The sequence below is a fragment of the Pectinophora gossypiella genome, chromosome 29 (assembly GCF_024362695.1).
Source record: "Pectinophora gossypiella chromosome 29, ilPecGoss1.1, whole genome shotgun sequence".
NCBI classification, from domain to species: domain Eukaryota; kingdom Metazoa; phylum Arthropoda; class Insecta; order Lepidoptera; family Gelechiidae; genus Pectinophora; species Pectinophora gossypiella.
In genome coordinates this window covers 1362918-1383439 of record NC_065432.1, presented here as the reverse complement: position 1 = coordinate 1383439, position 20522 = coordinate 1362918, and the positions used below count along the sequence as shown (strand labels likewise).

Below are 20522 nucleotides of genomic sequence, written 5' to 3'. Positions count from 1 at the left end.
TGGGTATTGATCGCGGGGACGCGACACTCTGATCATAACCTTCTGGGAACCGTGACTCATTCTGTGAACTTTACACGGAAGCTTTTTTGACGTGACTAACTGTAAATTTGTATGTGTGTGCGTGCGTGTGTGTGTGTGCGTAGCCATAGAGGCAGCCAATCAGCTCGCGACACCAAACACTTCAGGACCCCGATACCGACCCCGCCGGCGTGGTCGACGACTTCCCCCAATCAGCGCTTATCGCTATCGATCCAATAGGGTCGATTAATTCTTTCAAATATTTTTCCTCTCAGACGACGCTCTGAGCCGAGGTTCGCGCCCAACTGGGCACCCTCAGGCCTGTTGTCTTAAACGTTGTACCGGGTGAGAGCCTTCAGCGCTCCTCATTTGTCCGGCCAAGTAGTTAATGTTAATGGCCGCTTTTTATTTTTGATGTGACTTATTGTAGATTTGCCGCAGATGGCATTAACTACTTGGCCGGACAAATGGGGAGCGCCGAATGCTCTCACCCGATACAACGTTTAAGACAACAGGCCTGAGGGTGCCCAGTTGGGCGCGAACCTAGGCTCAGGGCGTCGTCTGAGAGGAAAAATATTTGATAGAATTAATCGACCCTAGTGGGTCGATAGCGATAAGCGCTGAATGAGGGAAATCGTCGACCACGCCGGCGGGGTCGGTATCGGGGTCCTGAAGTGTTTGGTGTCGCGAGCTGATTGGCTGCCTCTATGGCTAGAGTAATAGTGTCATCGGGATCGTATATTACGTCTTTCGGACGCCGATACTTTTCAGTACCGTCCCTAAGCGGAATGTATTCGGTAGCCGCAACTACCAGGGGATTTGGGTGGTGCGGAGCAGAATCGAAAAAAAACGTTTGGAAGCTAATTTGAGCCATTGGGCAATGGTTGGCAGAATATATACTTACAATGGATAAGTTCTAGGAAATTACTATTTATTTTAAACGTTTTAAATCGGTTGTTTTACATCTACAGTCATGATTGACGAATGTTGGATAGATGTATTTTTTTTTCTCCTAAATGGCTTCTGTCAACAGGGACATAGATAGATGTAATATCCCTCTAAGTACTCGCTATTTTAAAAGCCGCAAGTTGTCTCGTGTCACTTACGGTCATATATTATTGAAGTTCACAGAAATAATCCAGACAGCTATTTATGAATCGATCGATTCACATCGATTGTGAATTATTGAAAGCTTAGTTCACAGTACAGGGCCACGTGATAGGTGGCACAGACCAAGTAGAGAAGCATCTCAATAGGTGGTGAGCCGTATCGCCGTCTATAATGGTCGAGCCAACTGTGTTAGTGAAACATGCACTTAAGATAAATTAGTAACTTATTGGTGCAAGTCCGGTGCCGGGATTCGAACCGGCGCTCGCCGTTTGAGAAGCAAGACGGTGTCACACAGGACCCCAGTGGCTTTTAGATTTGCTTATATCAATACCAATCTACACCAATACCAATTTATACCAATACCAATCTATATCAATACTAACCTATACCAATCTACATATATCAATACCAATCTACACCAATACCAATTTATACCAATACCAATCTACATATACCAATACTAAACTATACCAATCTATATCAATACCAACCTCATTATCATCAGCCGTATGACGCCCACTGCTGGGCATAGGCCTCCCCCAAGGATCTCCACGACGATCGGTCCTGCGCTGCCCGCATCCAGCGGCTTCCCGCGACCTTCACCAGATCGTCGGTCCACCTTGTAGCGGGCCTACCCACTGAGCGTCGTCCGACACGTGGTCGCCATTCTAGAACCTTTACGCCCCATCGGCCATCGGTTCTCCTCGCTATGTGTCCTGCCCACAATACCAACCTATACCAATCTATATCAATACCAATCTATACAATACTAACCTATATCAGTACTATTCTACACCAATACCAATTTATACCAATACCAATCTATATCAATACCAATCTTTACCAATACTAACCTACACCAATCTATACCAATACCAATCTATACCAAACTAACCTATACCAATCTATATCATTACCAATGTACACCAATACCAATTTATACCAATACCAACCTACACCATTACCAATATACAGGATGTTAGTGACATTGTAACGAATACTGAGGGGGATGATTCAGATCATGATTCTGAGTTGATATCAAGTGGAATTTTCCGTCACAAAATTTAATGTTTTTTACTTTATTAATGATTATACTTTTGCGATAGAAAATTCCACTTGATATTAATTCAGAATAATTAGCTGAATCATCAGAATCAGAATCATTTATTCAACGTAATTATCATGGATAAACTTGTTGAAGGTCAATGTAACATTTTTGAATCCCCCTTAGTATTCGTTGCGATATCACTTAAACCCCGTACAAGTGCATACGGTAGCCATATACAAGTAGGTATGGGTTTTAGTGACACGAACGAATACTGAGGGGAATGATTCTGAGTTAATATCAAGTGGAATTTTCCGTCGTAAATTCATGAATTTTTATAATTGTTTTCTGTTCCATACTTTTGCGACGGAAAATTCCACTTGATATCAACTCAGGATCATGGTCTGAATCATCCCTCAAAGTTTTCGTTGCGATGTCACTAACACCTTGTCTACTAATAATAACCTACTTATACTAATACCAATATTAAGATGCTGCTAGTAAGTTTTATGTTTTTTTAAAGAACTTCTAGGGCCCTGTGCCGAGGTTTTCCTTGCAGCTTCTTTTCCCCGGCTATACAGGTTGTGAGAAGCTGCAGTAGTTTTAGGCGGATGAGACGTTCGTTATGTAAAAAATTATGATTCAAAGTGTAACTGGGTGAATTGCAAAAGCGAAAAAAAAACTTGTCTTGGCTGAGAACGGTAGTGCAAAGTTCTGCTAAATGATTTTGAATATTTTTTCTGGGTAAAGTAAGTAGTCCTCTACCTTGGCAAAAAAAATAATTCAGTTTCAGCAACTGTAACACGCTGAAAAAATTTTTTAAAGTGTCATTTTATCATTTCGGTAGCTTGTCCGTAACCCATTATTGCTTATAAAATGTCTTGCTCTACAATTATTTTCTATTATTGGGATTTAAATTGATAGAATTTCGTTAAATTATTAAATAATCTAACAACAAAAACTATTTCTGTCTGTTTACCTTCCTTCTCATAAATTTGACAGGCAGTTAAATTTTGTCCGAAAAAAAGTTATCATTTCAGAGGACAGTAAGTTTTGGTAGAATAACTCCGTCAACATTGCGTCTATGACACCTCCTTACCTGTCAACACCTCGCATTGGTTCGGCTCGACCGCTAGACGTGAACATACCCGTCACAGCGTGTAATGGTTTCCCGCCATAAAAAGAAATTTATCATTTCGGTGATAGGGGGACAAAAAAAATCAGTAAAAAATCATTTCGGTAGCCATTATAACTCGTGTTAGATTAGTTCAATTTATTTCATATTGATGTGTTAAATCGGCTGCAAGTACTGTTTTGTTTGAGAAGTGTCGATTTTTCGATAGTTATTTAAATTCACAGTTTATACAAAAATAACCTGTTTTTTATCATCTCGGTGTTATCATTCCGGTGGATTCGGTGGACTGAAATGCCAATAACAGTCCATGGGAATGATAAGTAACACTGAAATGATAAAACCGTTAAGTTTTAGAGATCCGTGTGTTAAATTTTAGTTTCAAATTAGGTATTGTTTTAAGGGCCTTTTTAACAGTTCTCTGGAGCTATTTTATTTTTTCTCGAGATGATCTCATGGTTTTCCAAAACCATTTTGGGTGATTGGAAAACGTCATATAACCTTCTATCAAACTCCTCTTTCTGCTTTTCTCGGTAACCTTGAATACCCAGACTTATCCATTCTTTAGATCCTGGTGGACACTGGCCTGGATAAAATAGTTTACACCAGTGTCTACCGATCGCACAGCGGTAACTCTGAGACAACCAGGTTATTCACCTACCTCAGTAGGACAGTGGAGTTGGCACGGCGGAGGTATCTCTCAGCGCAACTTGTTCTTCTCCGGGACTCCAACGCCCACCAGCAAGAGTGGTTGTTCCCATTCCAGAAGACCAACCATGCTGGCAAAGAGGCGCAGGCTTTTGCCATGTGTGGCAAAATCTGGTGAATTGCGTTACAAAGATACCTGACGTTGCTAACTATAGCGCCAACTGCTTGGACCTTTTGCTGATAACTGATCCGGACCAATATCAATCTCTATCAGTGACTTCCCCCTTGGGGACATCCGACCATTGTCTGGTGAGATATGTGTCTGTCTATTCCCCACCTGATTCTAGCCCCAGAGGATCGAGGCAAATATGGTGACACACGCTAGCAGATTGGGATGAGATGCGGCACTTCTTCGCATCCTATCCTTGGCGTGAGGTTTGCTTTTCTTCAGAAGACTCGACGAGCTGCGGAGATGCCATATTAGTTGTCAGGCAATGGAATACTCTATCCCATTTTCTGACATATCATCTGACGATAAGGCTCGCTCATGGTACATCGCGGAGTATGCTAGTGCAGAAGCTCTAATCAATCCGAATACCGGATGTGGGCTGAAGTTAGCTCCTAACATGCGGGCTCTGAAAAATTCCCTGAATACCGCTGCAAAGTCTTGCAAGAAGACAATGCGCAGGGCACGTTACGACAATATTGGCCAAATTAATGCCAAACTGACTGAGCTGATAGTAAAACCTTTTAGCCGCTAGTCAAATCGGTCGAAGCAAACTTCTGCCGTTTAAAAATGCTTCGCACTCTAGACGTGAATAAGGTCAGTAGTCCTGATGACATCCCAGCAATAGTACTGCGGAACTGTGCACCTGAATAGTCTCCTACTGACACGCCTCTACCTGCTCTCTCTGAGTTCAGGACAATTCCCGAAACCATGGAACCTTGCCAATGTACAGTGCATGCCCAAAAAAGGCACTCGTACCAACCCTGCTAACTACCGCCCCATCTCGGTAACCTCCATTGTTTGTAAAACAATGGAGCGAATCCTGAACAACCGCCTCCTGGCGTACCTTGAAGCCAACAATTTACTCAGAGATAGGTCAACTGATGTTCTTCTTGTGTATGCTACACGCTTATGGAGTGAGGCAATCTAGAATCAAGGCGAGGATCTTGTTGTGTCCCTTGATATATTCAGGATCCCTTTTAGCCTATGTAATTGGATAGATAGGGATAGATTGATTCGGGTAGTAGTTGATGGGTGCTTGTCTGATCTACATGCTATTAATGCCGCAGTCCCTCAGGGATCTGTTCTCTCCGCCACGTTTTTTCTATCAATGATCTGCTGATTATGCCCGGTATCTTTAGGCATGCAGACGATAGCACAATGACGGAGAGATACATGTCCAATGCACGCGTAAGCACCAGATATGATAGTGCCCTCAGAGAGGATCTTGTGAATCGTGTGAAACTGCCCCTTAAGTCCGTCTCAGACTGGGGTGACAACAAGTAGGTTGGACTCAACGTTTCCAAGACCCAGGCGTGTCTGTTCACCGCAAAACGGAGTCCTTTCCTCCTGACTGGGACTAACCGGAGTGAATTACCAACCATCTCGAGCTCTTGGGTATGGATATAACTTCCAACTCGTTATAATTTAGGAGACTTCAAGACTAGGGTGAATAGGCATTTGCTAGGTAAGTGTGATGCACCCTAGACCACATCGTCATTTACCATCAGGTGAGATTGTGGTCCTACGTGAACCTATATTATTTAAAATAAATTTTAGGTAAGTAATAAAGAAGCAATGACAATAGCCACAAAAAGACATATTGACAATAAGCATCATCCCCCTAGCATTATCCCGATTTTTCACAGGGTCCGCTTACCTAACTTGAAGATTTGACAGGTCCAGTATTTTACAGAAGCGACTGCCTGTCTCACTTTCCAACCCACGAAGGGGAAACCAGCCCAATGCACATTAGGTCACATACCTCCGAAAATGTGGGTTTTATGACGATGTTTTTCTTCACCGCTGAGCATGTGACAATCATTTCTGATCTAAACATGAATTTGAAAATAAATTCGACAATGGTCCCGATTCCTGCAGACACCGCCTAATTTTATTTTAGGTTATATCCGTCATTTTCATATCCGTCGAAAAGGAAAGGGACGGATGATTCACAGCTCTTAATTTTAGGAAGAATGAGTAAATGAATGAATAACCCGGGCGAATCAAAAGGTACGTCGCTGGTATGCATTCCGTTTGACGTGCTGTCTACTTAACTTTGTCGGGTTATTGACGGATGTAAAATTTTTAGACGGTTGGTTTAGATTTGTGCTTAAAATTGACGTGTGTTCCATAAATTTTATGCTTGTCGATTACCCGTCCCTTTCCTTTTCGGCGGATAAGAAAATGACAGATATAACTTAAAATAAAATTAGACGGTATTTACAGGAATTAGCACCATTCACTGGTTTAGGCCTGTGCTGGATTCGAACCTGCGACCTCAAAGTGAGAGGCAAGCGTTCTACCAACTAGGCTACCATGGCTCCACATATTGACAACAACTAAATGCATTTTTTATTGCACGATGAAAGAAACGAACAACAATCTATTACTATTAGTAAATAGTATTAAACTATTTTTTATTTATCAAGTATTGAACTATTTATCTAAGAATGTATAAATCGATCTCCACCAACCCGCAGTGGAGCAGCGTGATGGAGTATGCTCCATACCCCCCCCCCCCCCGGGTTAATTGAGAGTAGGCCTGTGCCCAGCAGTGGGACGTATATAGGCTATTTATGTATAAATCGAACTCCACTTTGTACGGAACCCTAGCTAAGCAGCACAATTTTTCTTGACTGTATCATTTCGGTGGGTTAATTTCATTTCAGTGGACTCATTATCATTTCAGTGTACATTTATATCATTTCGGTGTACATTTATATCATTTCAGTGGGTACTTATCATTTCAGTGGACTCATAAAATTTCAATTTTAAATATCTCAGTAAGTTTCGATCGTATTTGATGCCCACTCACGCACATAATTCAAAATGGGTTAAAGTTTTATTTGTCGTCAAATATGTGAAGAAAAGTATTAAAATAAAAAATCTCACCGAAATGATAAAAAAATGAGACTTGTTGAAATTCACCCAACTATGTTACCTACTGAATAAAGATATTTTGAATTTGAAACAGAAAGAAGTAAAGCAGTTCTTCATCTCTTCCAGGAGTTGTCCAAGCTCCATGGCGAGGAGTTCTGCTCATCAGCGCCGCCCGTCTCCAGCGCGCTGCTATCCTGCTCTATCCACCTGCCCACCGACTCCATACACGAGGTTGGTACATCTTCTATCTCTGTCTATCTGACATTTGTAAAAAGACAACATAACATATACATATAAACAGCCTATAATCCCACTACTGGGCACAGGCCTCCCCTCAATGAACCGGAAGGGGTATGGAGCATACTCCACCACGTTGCTCCACTGCGGGTTGGTAGAGGTGTTTTAATGGGCCGCTTTACAAAAACGGGCTAAGTATAAGGCTCTTGAGGGGCCATATATTTACATTCCCTTCGCGGTAGAGGTGAGTGGGGTATGGTGCGCTGAAGCCAGGAGCTTTTTGAGCGAGTTGGGGCGGCGCCTCAGGAATATTGGAGCGGATACCCGCTCAGAATCGTACCTGGTGCAACGCATATCGCTGGCTGTTCAACGCGGAAACGCAGCCAGCATTATGGGTACATTTGCACCAGGTACGATTCGAAGCGGGCTTTTTAATTAATATAGTTTAGTTTAAGTGTTAATTGTAAGTACATAATTTATTTTATTTAGAGTTCTGTTTATTTGTTTTAGTTTTATTTTAAGTAATTTTATTTTTTTGTTTTGTTTCATATTTTTCAAATATTTTTGTTCTGTTTATAGTGTTAATTATAAATCTATATAATTATGCTGTCTTGTGACATTATGTGTGTGTATATAAGTATGTTAAGTATGTTTGTATGTATGTGTATACCTAAGTATGTAGGTATGTTTTAGATCGTTTTAAGTTCTCGTATTAATTACTTAATATACCTGTATTGCACCGTCCCCGTCTCCAATATGTAGCAAGTTCATTCACCCTAAGGTTGCCTGGAAGAAATTGCTATTTAGCAATAAGGCCGCCGATTGTACTTCTCCTGTCACGTTTGCAATTGTTTTTACTGTTGTGTTTGTATGTGCAATAAAGCGTTTTTGTATTGTATTGTATTGTATTTCTTGTTATCTGTTTGTCTATGCCAGGCATGCATGTCTGGGACGACAGCGGGGTCCCTTCAGTCGGTGCAGTCTGCGCCTCCGGAGCCCCGCGAGCGTCCCGTCACTCTGCAACTAGAGTTGCCTCTGGCCTCGGTAAGTTTTTTGTCGCAACTGTTATACAGGGTGTTATGTTAGTGACATCGTAACGAATAGTCAGGGGGATGATGCAGACTATGATTCTGAGTTGATATCATGTGGAGTTTTCCGTCGCAAAATTCATGTTTTTTTTTTGTTACTTATTTAAAGTTATTTTAAAATACTTTTGCGATGGAAAATTCCACTTGATATTAACTGAGAATCATGATCTGTAAGTATCTGTATTATAGTAAGTAACTATGTTATTAACTAGAGTTGCCTCTGGCCTCGGTAAGTTTTTTTGTCGCAAATGCATTGATTTAAAAGATGTGTTGCTGTTGCAATTTCTTGTCATTTCTTCTCCTCAGCCATAACACCTTGCGGAATGACGTAAATTCAAAAATGCTACAATTGACCTTCAACAAGATTAATCCATGATAACTACGTTGAATAAATAATTCAATTTAAATAATAATAATTCAATTTAAAAAAATCTATATTAATTCAATTTTAATATTCTGATTTCTGCGTTTCCAGCAAGTAGGCGCCTACCTGCAATGCATGTCACCAACGGAACAAGAAGAAGATTCTCTGCTGACTCTCTCTTCGGTGACGGCGCGTCCCCTGCTGGCCGCGTCCAGGAAGCTTGCGCCTGCGCCGCCTGAGAGCACCGCCGAGTGAGTACCAAAAAAAAGAAAGATATGATTTATATTCTATTCTAAATGATTCTTATTTTTATACGTTGTTCTTCACGTCCACAGCAGCACAGCTCCACCTGACGGCGGTTACGGTTGGGTGGTCGTTTTAGGAGCTTTCATGGTGCAGTTCTGGGTTGCCGGTCTGTTCAAGTCCTACGGGGTGCTCTACGTTGAGATCATGGAGACATTTCCTGATTCTGCTGAGACGGTAGCCTCGTGGATACCTGCTGCTCTGTCCACGCTCTGTCTGGCTCTTGGTGAGTACTGCAAAGGGCGATGGCTGCGATGGCTGCAATGGCCCCCATTCCTGCAGACACCTCCTAATTTTATTTTAAGTTACACCCATCATTTTCTTAGAGACCCTCCACACTAGCGTCTTTCGAGCGTCGTCGACGCTGCGGCGACGCGACGTCAGCTTCGACGACGCTCGAAAGACGCTAGTGTGCGGGGTCTCATATCCGCCGAAAAGGAAAGTGACGGATAATTGACAACTGGTAATTTTAAAATGAATGAATAACCCAGGAGCATAAAATAAACATCTCGCTCTTATGCAACCCGTTAACGTGTGCTGTCAACTTAATTCTTTCGGGTTATTGGCAAGTATAAAATTTTGGAAGGCTTTTTAAATTTCTGCATAAAATTCACGTATGTTCCATAAATTTTATGAAATGAAATGAAATGGAAAATTTATTGCAATAAATGTGGTAAGTATTGCGGCACGCTGAGAGGTGAGGGTATGGTATCCCGACGTGCCGGCAGAGTAGGGGAATGATTGGTGAAAAGGTAGAAGCAACAGCAAGCAGCAATATATATATAGTTTATTAAAAACACTTCACAAAACTTAGTAACATAGTCACAAAAATAATAGTTCACAATATACACATTTCAAAAAGATTCAAGACTAAGGATTTAGAGGGCACGGCCCTAAACGGTATAATACACTTGTTGTTTTTATGAAGGTCGGAGATTCAGTGAGTCAAAAGTGAGTAAAATGAAAGGAAATGCGAATGGAATGGAATGAGAATTTCGTAATTTAAAATGATGATGGTCCGAACAAAAGGCCAGTATGTGCAGAGTTTGTACTCTGCTACAGTATATCGATGGAAGTACCTAAAGCTTATAGCGCTCAGCACGTTTAGTCATGTTGTGACATACAATAATAACTAAGTACTCTCATAAAGTCTAAGTATGCCTGTCGATTACTCTTCCCTTTCTTTTTCAGTAGATAAGAAAGTGACAGGTATAACTTAAAATAAAATTAGATGGCGCAACGCAGGGTGGGATGACGTCAGCTGGGCTAACCTGAAATGTTAGCTGTCACTTTTGAGCATACCTGGTTTTCTTATACCATATGGCTGTAAGAGCCAAGTGAGCGCCAACCGCGTGTCATACGGTCACGAGCATTAATATGTATACACTTTGGTACCATGGTCACATTAACTTTTTTGACAAATTGAACTGTGAGTCTCACGAAATGTCAAATATGTTAATGCGACAGAGTCCTAAAGTGGGTACATTATATTGCTCATGACTGTACATACAGAATGGCCCCGATTGATGACTTGACAACCTAGTCAAATATGATTTTCTTTAGAGTCTGTGTCGAAATACTGTCCTGTGACGTCATCAATAAAAGCGGTCAAACGTCGTGAGATTGCTACCTTAGCAATAAGGCCGCCTGTTGTACTACCAATTTAATTATAATACTAATGTATTTTTAATGTGATTCAAGTGCAATAAAGAGTTTTTGTATTGTATTTTTTGTATTGTCGTACTCGTTGTTACTTAATTCACGAATAAAATTCGATATAAAAGTCAGTCTTAGTAACCTGAAGATTGGACAGGTCCGGTTTTTTACAGAACAGTTTTAACATACCTGGGGGGTTAAAATGGCCACATCGAAGCAATTCATCTAAGAAAGCAATATTGCTATTTGACATTTGTTTGCATTGCGCACTTACTTTTATATGCGCAAATGTCAAATTGCAACATTGCTTTCTTAGATGAATTGCTTTGATGTGGCCATTTTAACCCCCCTGGTGTTCTTATAGCATGTATCATACCATGGTCTATGGTTGTTCAGAGCGGACGGGTGGTGGTCTGTTGATGAGCCAAGCAAACAAATGACTTCAGGATACAGGATATCATAAAGTATATATTCTCCTCTCTTTCCAGCGCCGCTGTCTTCAGCCCTCTGCGAGAAGTACTCCTGCCGCCTCGTGGTCTTCATCGGCGGTCTTTTCTGTGCTGCTGGACTGGCGCTGTCTTTCCTCAGCACTCAATTGTACCATCTGTTACTCAGCTTCGGAGTTATGACTGGTAACTCATTTTTTTTCACTCAATTCCATCACCATTTAAGTCAAGCACTTGAGTCAAGTATTTGAGTCAAACTTTTGAGTCAAGCCTTTGCTTCAAGTATTTGAGTCAAGCATTTGATTCAAGCCTTTGCTTCAAGTATTTGAGTCAAGCATTTGGTTCAAGCCTTTGCTTCAAGTATTTGAGTCAAGTATTTGAGTCAAGCATTTGAGTTAACCGTTCTTGTAACTAGACACACACGGACACCATACAAAATGTCCATCATCATAACGAAAATCTTATTGTTACGAAACGCATAAGTGCGGGGGGGGGGGGCGGCTATTTAAAACTAAAGTAAAACTCTGAGGGGGTGAAGGTCGGCCCTGATACTAATTGGTGCGGGGTGCAGATTTACTGTTCTATAATCCGTCTATACCTTAACCACTGTCCACTGACCACTGTCTAAATAACTGTCTGCGGGTTTAGCACCGTGTGAGTGAGTAGTCGTTACATGAGCCATGTCAGGGGGCTTTGACTGGATTAATAGTAACCCTGACACCAGGGTTGATGAGGTTGGTATTCCACCTCACAACCCACACGATAAGAAGATCGAGAAGTAGTGTAATCTAATCTAGCCTACAAGATCCAAGATGTTTTTGTCCTGTGTATTATGTCGTTGTGCAATAAAGTATTATTGATTGATTGATTGAAGATCCCACTGCTGGGCAAAGGCCTCCCCTTCCTCTTTCCGTTTTCCGCGGTCCTGTGCGTACTCCGGCCAGTCCCTCCGGCAAGCGTCCAAGTCGTCACGCCATCTCAGTTTAAAGAACTTTATTCTCATAAAAAAACTATACATAGTCACTTAACATGAGAACTAAATGTTTTTACAAAAGATAGATAAAGTGCCGTTGAGCAGGCAGAGAGGGTATGCATATAAAATTTACCAAAAACAAGAAATACATCGCTTTGATACGTTGTTTACAAGTGTGAGTGAAGTATGACTACCTATCGCTCATCGAAAAACTAGTTAAAGGAAGGGATTGGCGTTCACAGATACAGGTTGTTCATTTAGTTACTTACTTAAAGTTTTACAAGATTATTCTATGGTACACATGATATGTTTACGCAGCTGGGATTTGAATATATTTAGCGATGTAGAATTTTTTATGTAGGATGGCAACTTATTATAAAGATGAGCTCCCTCAAAACGTACAGTTTTCCTGCCGTAGTTGGTTCTTATTTTAGGTAATATAAGATGACTTTTTCGTCGATGACCATATTTAAATATTTGTTCCTGTTTTGTAAATGTTATCTCTCCATCTCTTTCGAGGAGAAGTAGTAAAAGAGTTTATTTATGCTTTTCAGGAATCGGTGGTGGACTATCAACTACTCCGGGTATTGTGATTGTCTCCCAATACTTTGATAAGCACAGGTAAGTATGTTAATCACTAATAAAAAATAAAACAAAGTCGCTTTTTTGTCCCTATAAAAAGTCAAAGTCAAAGTATTTATTGCACACCATATGGTAAACAGTTGTTATAAATATTATAGTACCACATATATGGACCCGGGAGGGTATAGCAATACAAACGAAAATATCAAGAAACTACATTAGGCCAGAAATAAAAAAAACATCTAAATATATGGAGAAACTGACTGACTGACATATCAACGCACAGCCTAAACGGCTAAACGTAAGCACATGAAATTTGGAAGGGACGTAGCTTAGGTACCGTAGAGGTGCACTAAGAAAGGAATTCCCGGAATTCCCACGGGAACGGGAATTAGCGGGAAAATCCTTTTGTATGAAAAATCTAATCCGCGTAAGATAGATATTTTCAATCTAGCATGCATGCATACCTTAGTAAATGTAAAGTTTAGTTATGGCTGTATTTTGAAAAAATGGGAGTTGGCGGGAAAAAAATTGTATGAAGAAATCTAAACTGCATAAGTTAGATGCTTGAAGATATGCACTCCCACACACACAAAGATCTCTCTTTTATAACACGCCACCGACGAAGTCGCGGGTAAAAACTAGTTTACATTAATTTAGTACAATAGGCTAGTTTCCAACTAGTCAAATCAGTTACTTTTTACTAAACGTCAAAACACGAAATTAATATTGGAATTCGTATGAAAAAGCACACTGTCCATAGCGAAACGTGATAAAATATCGGACTTATTATTAATTTTTTCTTGATTAAAATTCGTAAATAAGTTAAAAAGAAATAAGAAAATGATTATAAGTACATTGTTTTAGGTTTGTTTTAGGTGTATCATAATTAAAACACATAATAACGGGTTCTTACCGCGTTTAAATCAGGGATATGAGACTCCCGATATTTCGACACTGTTGCAAGTGACATGATCACAGGATGACTGATGAGGTTGGATAGGTAGATCCATAATTTTCTACGAGTCTCATAACGCGGTAAGAACCCGTTATTATGTGTTTTAATTAAAAAAAATGATTTTCGCTAGTTTTAGTTTTAGATCTGTCTTTATTTAGTACCTAATCAGAATTTCATAATTTATTTTGAACCTAGTACATGACCCAATTACACCGCTTTCCCGCCGGTCTTGAAGCACCAGAGCAATTTAGTTTTCGTTAAGTACATAGTAAAAAAAAACACATTTGTCATCATATCTCGTTAAATATTAGTTTTTCGGTAAAACACAATTATTGAATGTTGATTGTATTGATTTTTTCTAACGATTGGCATAACAAAATAATGACATTTTGACAAAAATATCTTAAGTTCAGCTTATTCAAATCCGATCCAGTGTGTACCGACGTGGTCGACGATTTCCCCCCTCATTCAGCGCTTATCGCTTTCTGCCAACTAGAGTCGATTGTTTCTTTCAAGAAACATCACAAAAAAAAACACACAAAAGTCACGTTAAAAATGTACTTATTGTTAAAAGTAGTAAAGCTAGACGATCTATGTTTTTTCTTTTTTAAATTTTATTTTCAATTATTGTTCTTTTTAATTTGCTAACTTTAGTTTCTACTTTTTACTATAGAATAGAATAGAATAACTTTATTCCCAAAACAGTGCAGTACAATAGTAGAGAAGATAAAGATAAGTATACAAATCAAAAATACACTGCCAGGGAAAAGGGACTGACTCAGCATGTTGTTGCGAAGAATAGTAGAAATACCACTCTTAGCAACACTGATATTCTGCCAGTACCTAAGTTACGCTTATAAATACTTTGAACTATCGTGCCAACAAAAAGTGTCGGGATTTACTTACAATAAATAAGAAAATAAGCAAATATAATTATGAAGAAAATATATGAATTAAGGGATTACGAAAAATATGAAAGTATTAGTCAAAGGTAGATAGTATGCCAAGGGGTTAAAGTATACATAATAGATACGACAGATAAACAGATGTGTAAAATAAAAGCCACAGATAAACAGATAACGAGAGAGATTCATAAACAATATATGACAAGTAGATGTGTATAACATAATTATGAAATAAGTATAAAGTTCAGTTACCGACGTTTTTCTGAATATTAAGAAGATATTCCTTATATTTCACCTTAAAAGTAATTTTGGAAGTAAGCTTCCGAAGGGGCGGTGGAATATCGTTCCAACACTATCAGTGTTGTGTGCGTCTATAATTGGAAGGCATACCGGAACTTTTCCTATGTGTATTTTATATTGTGTGTTAGTGTATGTACTGCTGTTGATGTACCATAATAAATAAATAAATAAATAAAGTATGTATGTAGTTGAGCAATTACTTTATACTTTTTTTTAATACTTTCTCCCCCAAAAGAAAGGTCTGCAAACTATAATATCTATCTCTTTTCAGAGCATTAGCCAATGGCATCTGCGTGAGCGGGACAGCTGCTGGTAGCTTCGTGTTTCCGATGCTGATTGAGAAACTTGTCGACACTTATGGATTGCATGGAACTGTTCTACTACTTGGTAAGTCATTCCGGCCAAGTAGTTAATATCCGGCCAAGTAGTTAACACGCAGCCGAGTAGTTAAAATCCAGGCAAGTATACTTAATTGCACACAAAAAAAAGATACAAACATTTATCAACAGTACAAATGGGGGTCTTATTGCTCTGGAGCGATTTCTTCCAGACAACCGCTACAAGGAATCAGCCATAAAAGAGACTAGAATACATGTGGCATTCCAGGTGGGGGTATGCTGCACGTGTGCGTGGCTGCGACCCTGTACCGGCCGCCGCCGAACGTGCGCGATGGCAGCACCACGCCCCCCACGACCACCACCGAAAATACCACGCTACTGCACCACATCGCTGATGGTATGTTCAAAAGAAAGAAAGAAAGAAACATTTATTGCTCACCAGTCACCACAGACACCGGAATCATCTTACTTTTTCGGACAATCAGGTGATTCAAGCCTGAAAAGTCCTTACCAAACAAAGGACAGTCTCACAAAGTGATTTCGACAATGTCCCCGTTGGGAATCGAACCCGGACCTCCAGATCATGAGCCTAACGCTCTAACCACTAGACCACGGAGGCTGTTAGGCCGGGGGTATCATTCGAGATATATCACACAAGGACGTTTCTGATCTCCAGATAAAGACACAAGCAGCATCAAGGAAAAGGAGAACCGTTTGCTGCATCTGTTTCAAGTGGACAACGAACTGACTCTGAACCAGAAGAACAACCTCATCACGGAGATCATGCATCCTAGCCTTGTCGAGGTCAACCAGGTAGGGGAACTTCTTATTATTTATCATCACCACTAATTTAGCTCCGCTCTTGTCGGTGCAGCATTCTCCATGCTACTTTTTTTAGGGAAAAATGGCAGTGGTTTCCTTCTTGCCTTCCACCCCGCAATACTCTGTCTGACGCAAGTGGGATGGCGCCCAGAGCAGTCTATTACAACCTTCTTGCCTTCCACCGTCTCCTGTCCTCCGCCTCTGAATAGTACTGACAGTTACTGCTGCCCTCTGTCAGTTTCCAGGTTACAGTCCCTTCTGTCCTGCATTGCCGTATCGATGGCTCCCATCTCCGCCTCTGCAACCGTTGAGGTCTTTAACCGTATCTCCTATTTAGGTATATTCTTGCTCGTTCGTGTGTATGTATGTGGATCAGGGATATTATAATAATAATTTATTTAATTCACGAAACATGTCTCATATGTGTTAGTAAACTTATTCTAGATGTTAGTAGCCTTATCTAATATTAGATGCTGTGACATGCAAGTCACAGATACGGGCAGTCGAGTCGCGCACCTATCATCGAGAGGGCGGGGTTGCCGCTGCCCCGCACCCTGCGCACCAGAGACGTGCATCGCTTCCTCATAGTCGTATAAAAGCAGTCGACGCGAGCTTCAGCGAACATGCCCGAGGCGCTACAGAAGCGAGGCAGCCGCAATAACACCCTAAAAGCGTTGTTGAACTGGACGCGAATAGCGTTGTATGCTTTCTGAGTGAAGTTCGCCCACAGGCTGCACGTGTAGAGCGAGGTACAATACGCTCTAAAAAGCGTTATTTTAGCGTTTGTAGAACACCGTGCAAACCTGCGAGTTATCATGTTGGCCCTCACAGACAACGCCCTCCGTTCTCGCTCCATGTCAACATTGTCCCTGAAGTCGGAGGTCACTATGTTATGTTTATTATGTTATGTTTGCGTTATCTTCCAGGTAACGCGTCCTCCGATGCCAGGCAACAACTCAGACTCTGAAGATTCCGAGGGACTAGACGTTCTTGGGGTTGTTGGTGAGTTGTTATACTTTCTCCCTTTATCAGAGTGTTAACACAAGAGAAGAAAATACCTGTAACAAAGAAAACCTGAAAAGAAAAAGATTAAAATTAGTAAAGAACAAAAATATACATAGCTAAAGTTATAAAGTATATATACTTACCGTCGTCGCACACGCCGCCGTCGCACCGCCCCGCCGCCGCCGTACCGCGCCTGCGCACTGCAACCCGCGCCCGCGCGCCTCTCCCCGCTAGTTCCCTACATGGCCAGTTGCCATCCAGTGTCCGTTGAAAACAAGTGAAACCAAATTTTGTATTACGAAGAATTGATTATAATCGTGTTGAAGACTTCTTTTGGAGTTATTATTAATTTCACCAAGCAAACAACCCAGCAAGTAGGAAGGTACTTAACACAGAGCATCTGCTCACTCAGCATGGGCGTAAACCTATGACTTTCGAAATCGGTTTCGATCATAAATGATTATCACGTGCCTAACAGCCTCCGTGGTCCAGTGGTTGAGCGTTGGGCTCACGATCCGGAGGCCCCGGATTCGAATCCCCTCGTTTGGTTAGGAGATTACAGGCTGATCACCTGATTGTCCGAAAGTAAGATGATCCGTGTTTCGGAAGGCACGTTAAGCCGTTGGTCCCAGTTACTATTTACTGATGTATGTAGTCGTTACATGAGCCTTGTCAGGGGCCTCTGGCGGCACTGTAATAACCCTGACACCAGGGTTGATGAGGTTGGTATTCCACCTCACAACCCACACGATAAGATCACGTGCCCAGCGGTGATGGAAAACATCAAGGAAACACACATTCCCGAGAAATGCCCTGGACGGATTGGTCTAGAGGAGTTTTAAATTTAGGGGTCACAATTGATCTCGCTAGGTCGCCATGGCTTTTCGGGCTGCATCAGTTCGAGCTCTCTCAAACTCAAATAATAACTTTTAACACCAACTTTGTATCCTCAGGCCTGCCTCGAGAAGTGGCCAAGCTCCGCCTGCGCCCCACGCGCTCCTCATCCATACTCCACTCAGTAGAAGACCTCTCCACCGACAGCACCTGTGTGTACAAGGCCAGCAGACGGAAGATAAGTCGGTGAGTATTAACACATTCCTCGCTCCCCACTCGGATCCCAGTGGGGCGGGGCTATTGTAGCGGCGCCTACCGCTCGGATCCGAGCGCTAGGGATGGCAATTGGGTATTGCGATACCCATAATTATTATTATGTTTGTCATTTCCATATCTCGGGACTATGGAGTCCCGGACTTTTGGAAGGCGTGCGTGGGGCCGAAGCCAACACGTAGAGGCCCCTTAAGACAATTTAATCTAAATGTGGTGTGACACCAAGGGCGATTATCCCTGTACTTATGCACTATGGGAGTGCACCCAAAGACAATCCCCGGTTCGTGTAGGACTATTGCAAATTATGGGAACAAAGGGAACTGGGCTATTGGGTTGGGGGTTAGTGGACCGGATACTGGGGCTATTTTTTTTTAATGTGTAATGAATGATACCTAATAAACTATTGTACTAGTAGAATGTAACCTACATTATATACGATATATGACATGTAATACGAACTATTACGAATAAATGAATATGAATATTGACCTGGTCACATGTTTACTTAACACATTCACTGTTTACAAAATAAATAAAAATCATAGCTGGAAACCAAAATTTGTTGAATCGCGATTCCGGACCAATTTTCAAACCCGGTATTTTCGTTATTGCCCCCAGAACAATACCGGTATACCGGGATTTGAAAAATGTGTTTTTTTATTGAAATAATAATAATAATAATATACATTTATCCATAGTTACAAGCATGCATTATGTACTTATTAAATTTCACCTTAAAAAGTTTTGGTTTCCAGCTATGATTTTTATTTATTTTGTAAACAGTTAATGTGTTAAGTAAACATGTGACCAGGTCAATATTCATATTAATTTATTCGTAATAGTTCGTATTACATGTCATATATCGTAAATAATCTAGGTTACATTCTACTAGTAGAATAATTCATTAGGTATCATTCATTACACATTCAAAACTAGCTAACATTGTCGCATTAGGTTAAGTGCCTGTCATGATAATGTTTGTATTACATAAATAAATAAATAAATAAAAAAAATAAAAATAAGTAATAATAATAATTATAAAATGAATAAAATACAGTAATAAAGAAGTCATTCTAAAATATTAAAATAAAATTATGAAATAAATGAAATAAACCCGTTATAACTATCGAACGTTAACAGCCTCCGTGGTCTAGTGGTTAGACCGTTAGGCTCACGATCTGGAGGTCCGGGTTCGATTCCAGATGGGGACATTGTCGAAATCACTTTGTGAGACTGTCCTTTGTTTGGTAAGGACTTTTCAGGCTTGAATCACCTGATTGTCCGAAAAAGTAAGATTATTCCGTGCTTCGGAGGGCACGTTAAGCCGTTGGTCCCGGCTATTAGCCGTAAAAACACCTCCACCAACCCACATTGGAGCAGCGTGGTGGAGTATGCTCCATACCCCTTCCGGTTGATTGAGGGGAGGCCTGTGCCCAGCAGTGGGACGTATATAGGCAGTTTATGTAACTATCGAACGTATGCTCAAGAAGCCAGCGTTTGAGTCGAGACTTACAACAGGGCAATGACGGTGCGTCAGTGATAATATGTGTCGGTAGTTTGTTGTACACCTCCGGACCTATGACGTGGGTCAGCCGGTCAGACTTGGCAAGTCTATGTTGAACACCTCTCAGCCTATTACAGTTCCGCAGGTTACGTCCATGAACATCCTTCGTCATGAGCAATATAATGTACCTACTTTAGGACTCTGTCGCCGTGAGACTTACAGTTCAATTTGTCAAAAAAGTTAATGTGACATGGTACCAAAGTGTATACACATTAATGCTCGTGACCGTACTCGTCTATATAGGGTGGTAGCTAGGGAATGCAATCCCGATCTCGCGAGATCCCGTCTAATTTTTCGACATCAATCCCGACACTTAATATGACGAGATCCCATTCGAAGACGGGATTGGGCGAATCTCCTTGAGTCAAGCTTTTTTTTGATTATGCTGATTTTCAAAGAAAATTTATTAAATTTAGTTAGTTATATTGAAGATAAAGGTTTTGAACGCGGTAAGAACCCGTTATTATGTGTTTTAATTATGATAAAGGTTTTTGTTTTCTTTCAAAAGTTTTGTTTTCTTTTAAATTAAAGTACTTGGCCGAAAGGTCCATTTGTGTCGAACCATGGGTTGATGAGGTTGGTATTCTACCTCACAACCCACACGATAAGAAGAAGATGGATCTCCCACACAAGACCTGGAACATTTCATGAATTCCAGGTCTCTATACATCAAACCGCCGCTGCCATCGCGTCTACTGCCGAACAAGTGGTCTGAACCTGTCATTAAGCAGCCTGGAGTGGAGCTGGTGCAGAAAGAAGTGGAAATTAAGGAAGACAAGAGGGGATGCGTCGAGAAAATGTCCAGGTGTGTT

The 20522-nt window shown here is 40.9% G+C and overlaps 1 pseudogene; it reads left to right on the top strand.

The window, feature by feature from the left end:
• Window positions 1–20522, top strand: part of LOC126379415 (uncharacterized) — a 32033-nt pseudogene that overhangs the window by 5385 nt on the left and 6126 nt on the right.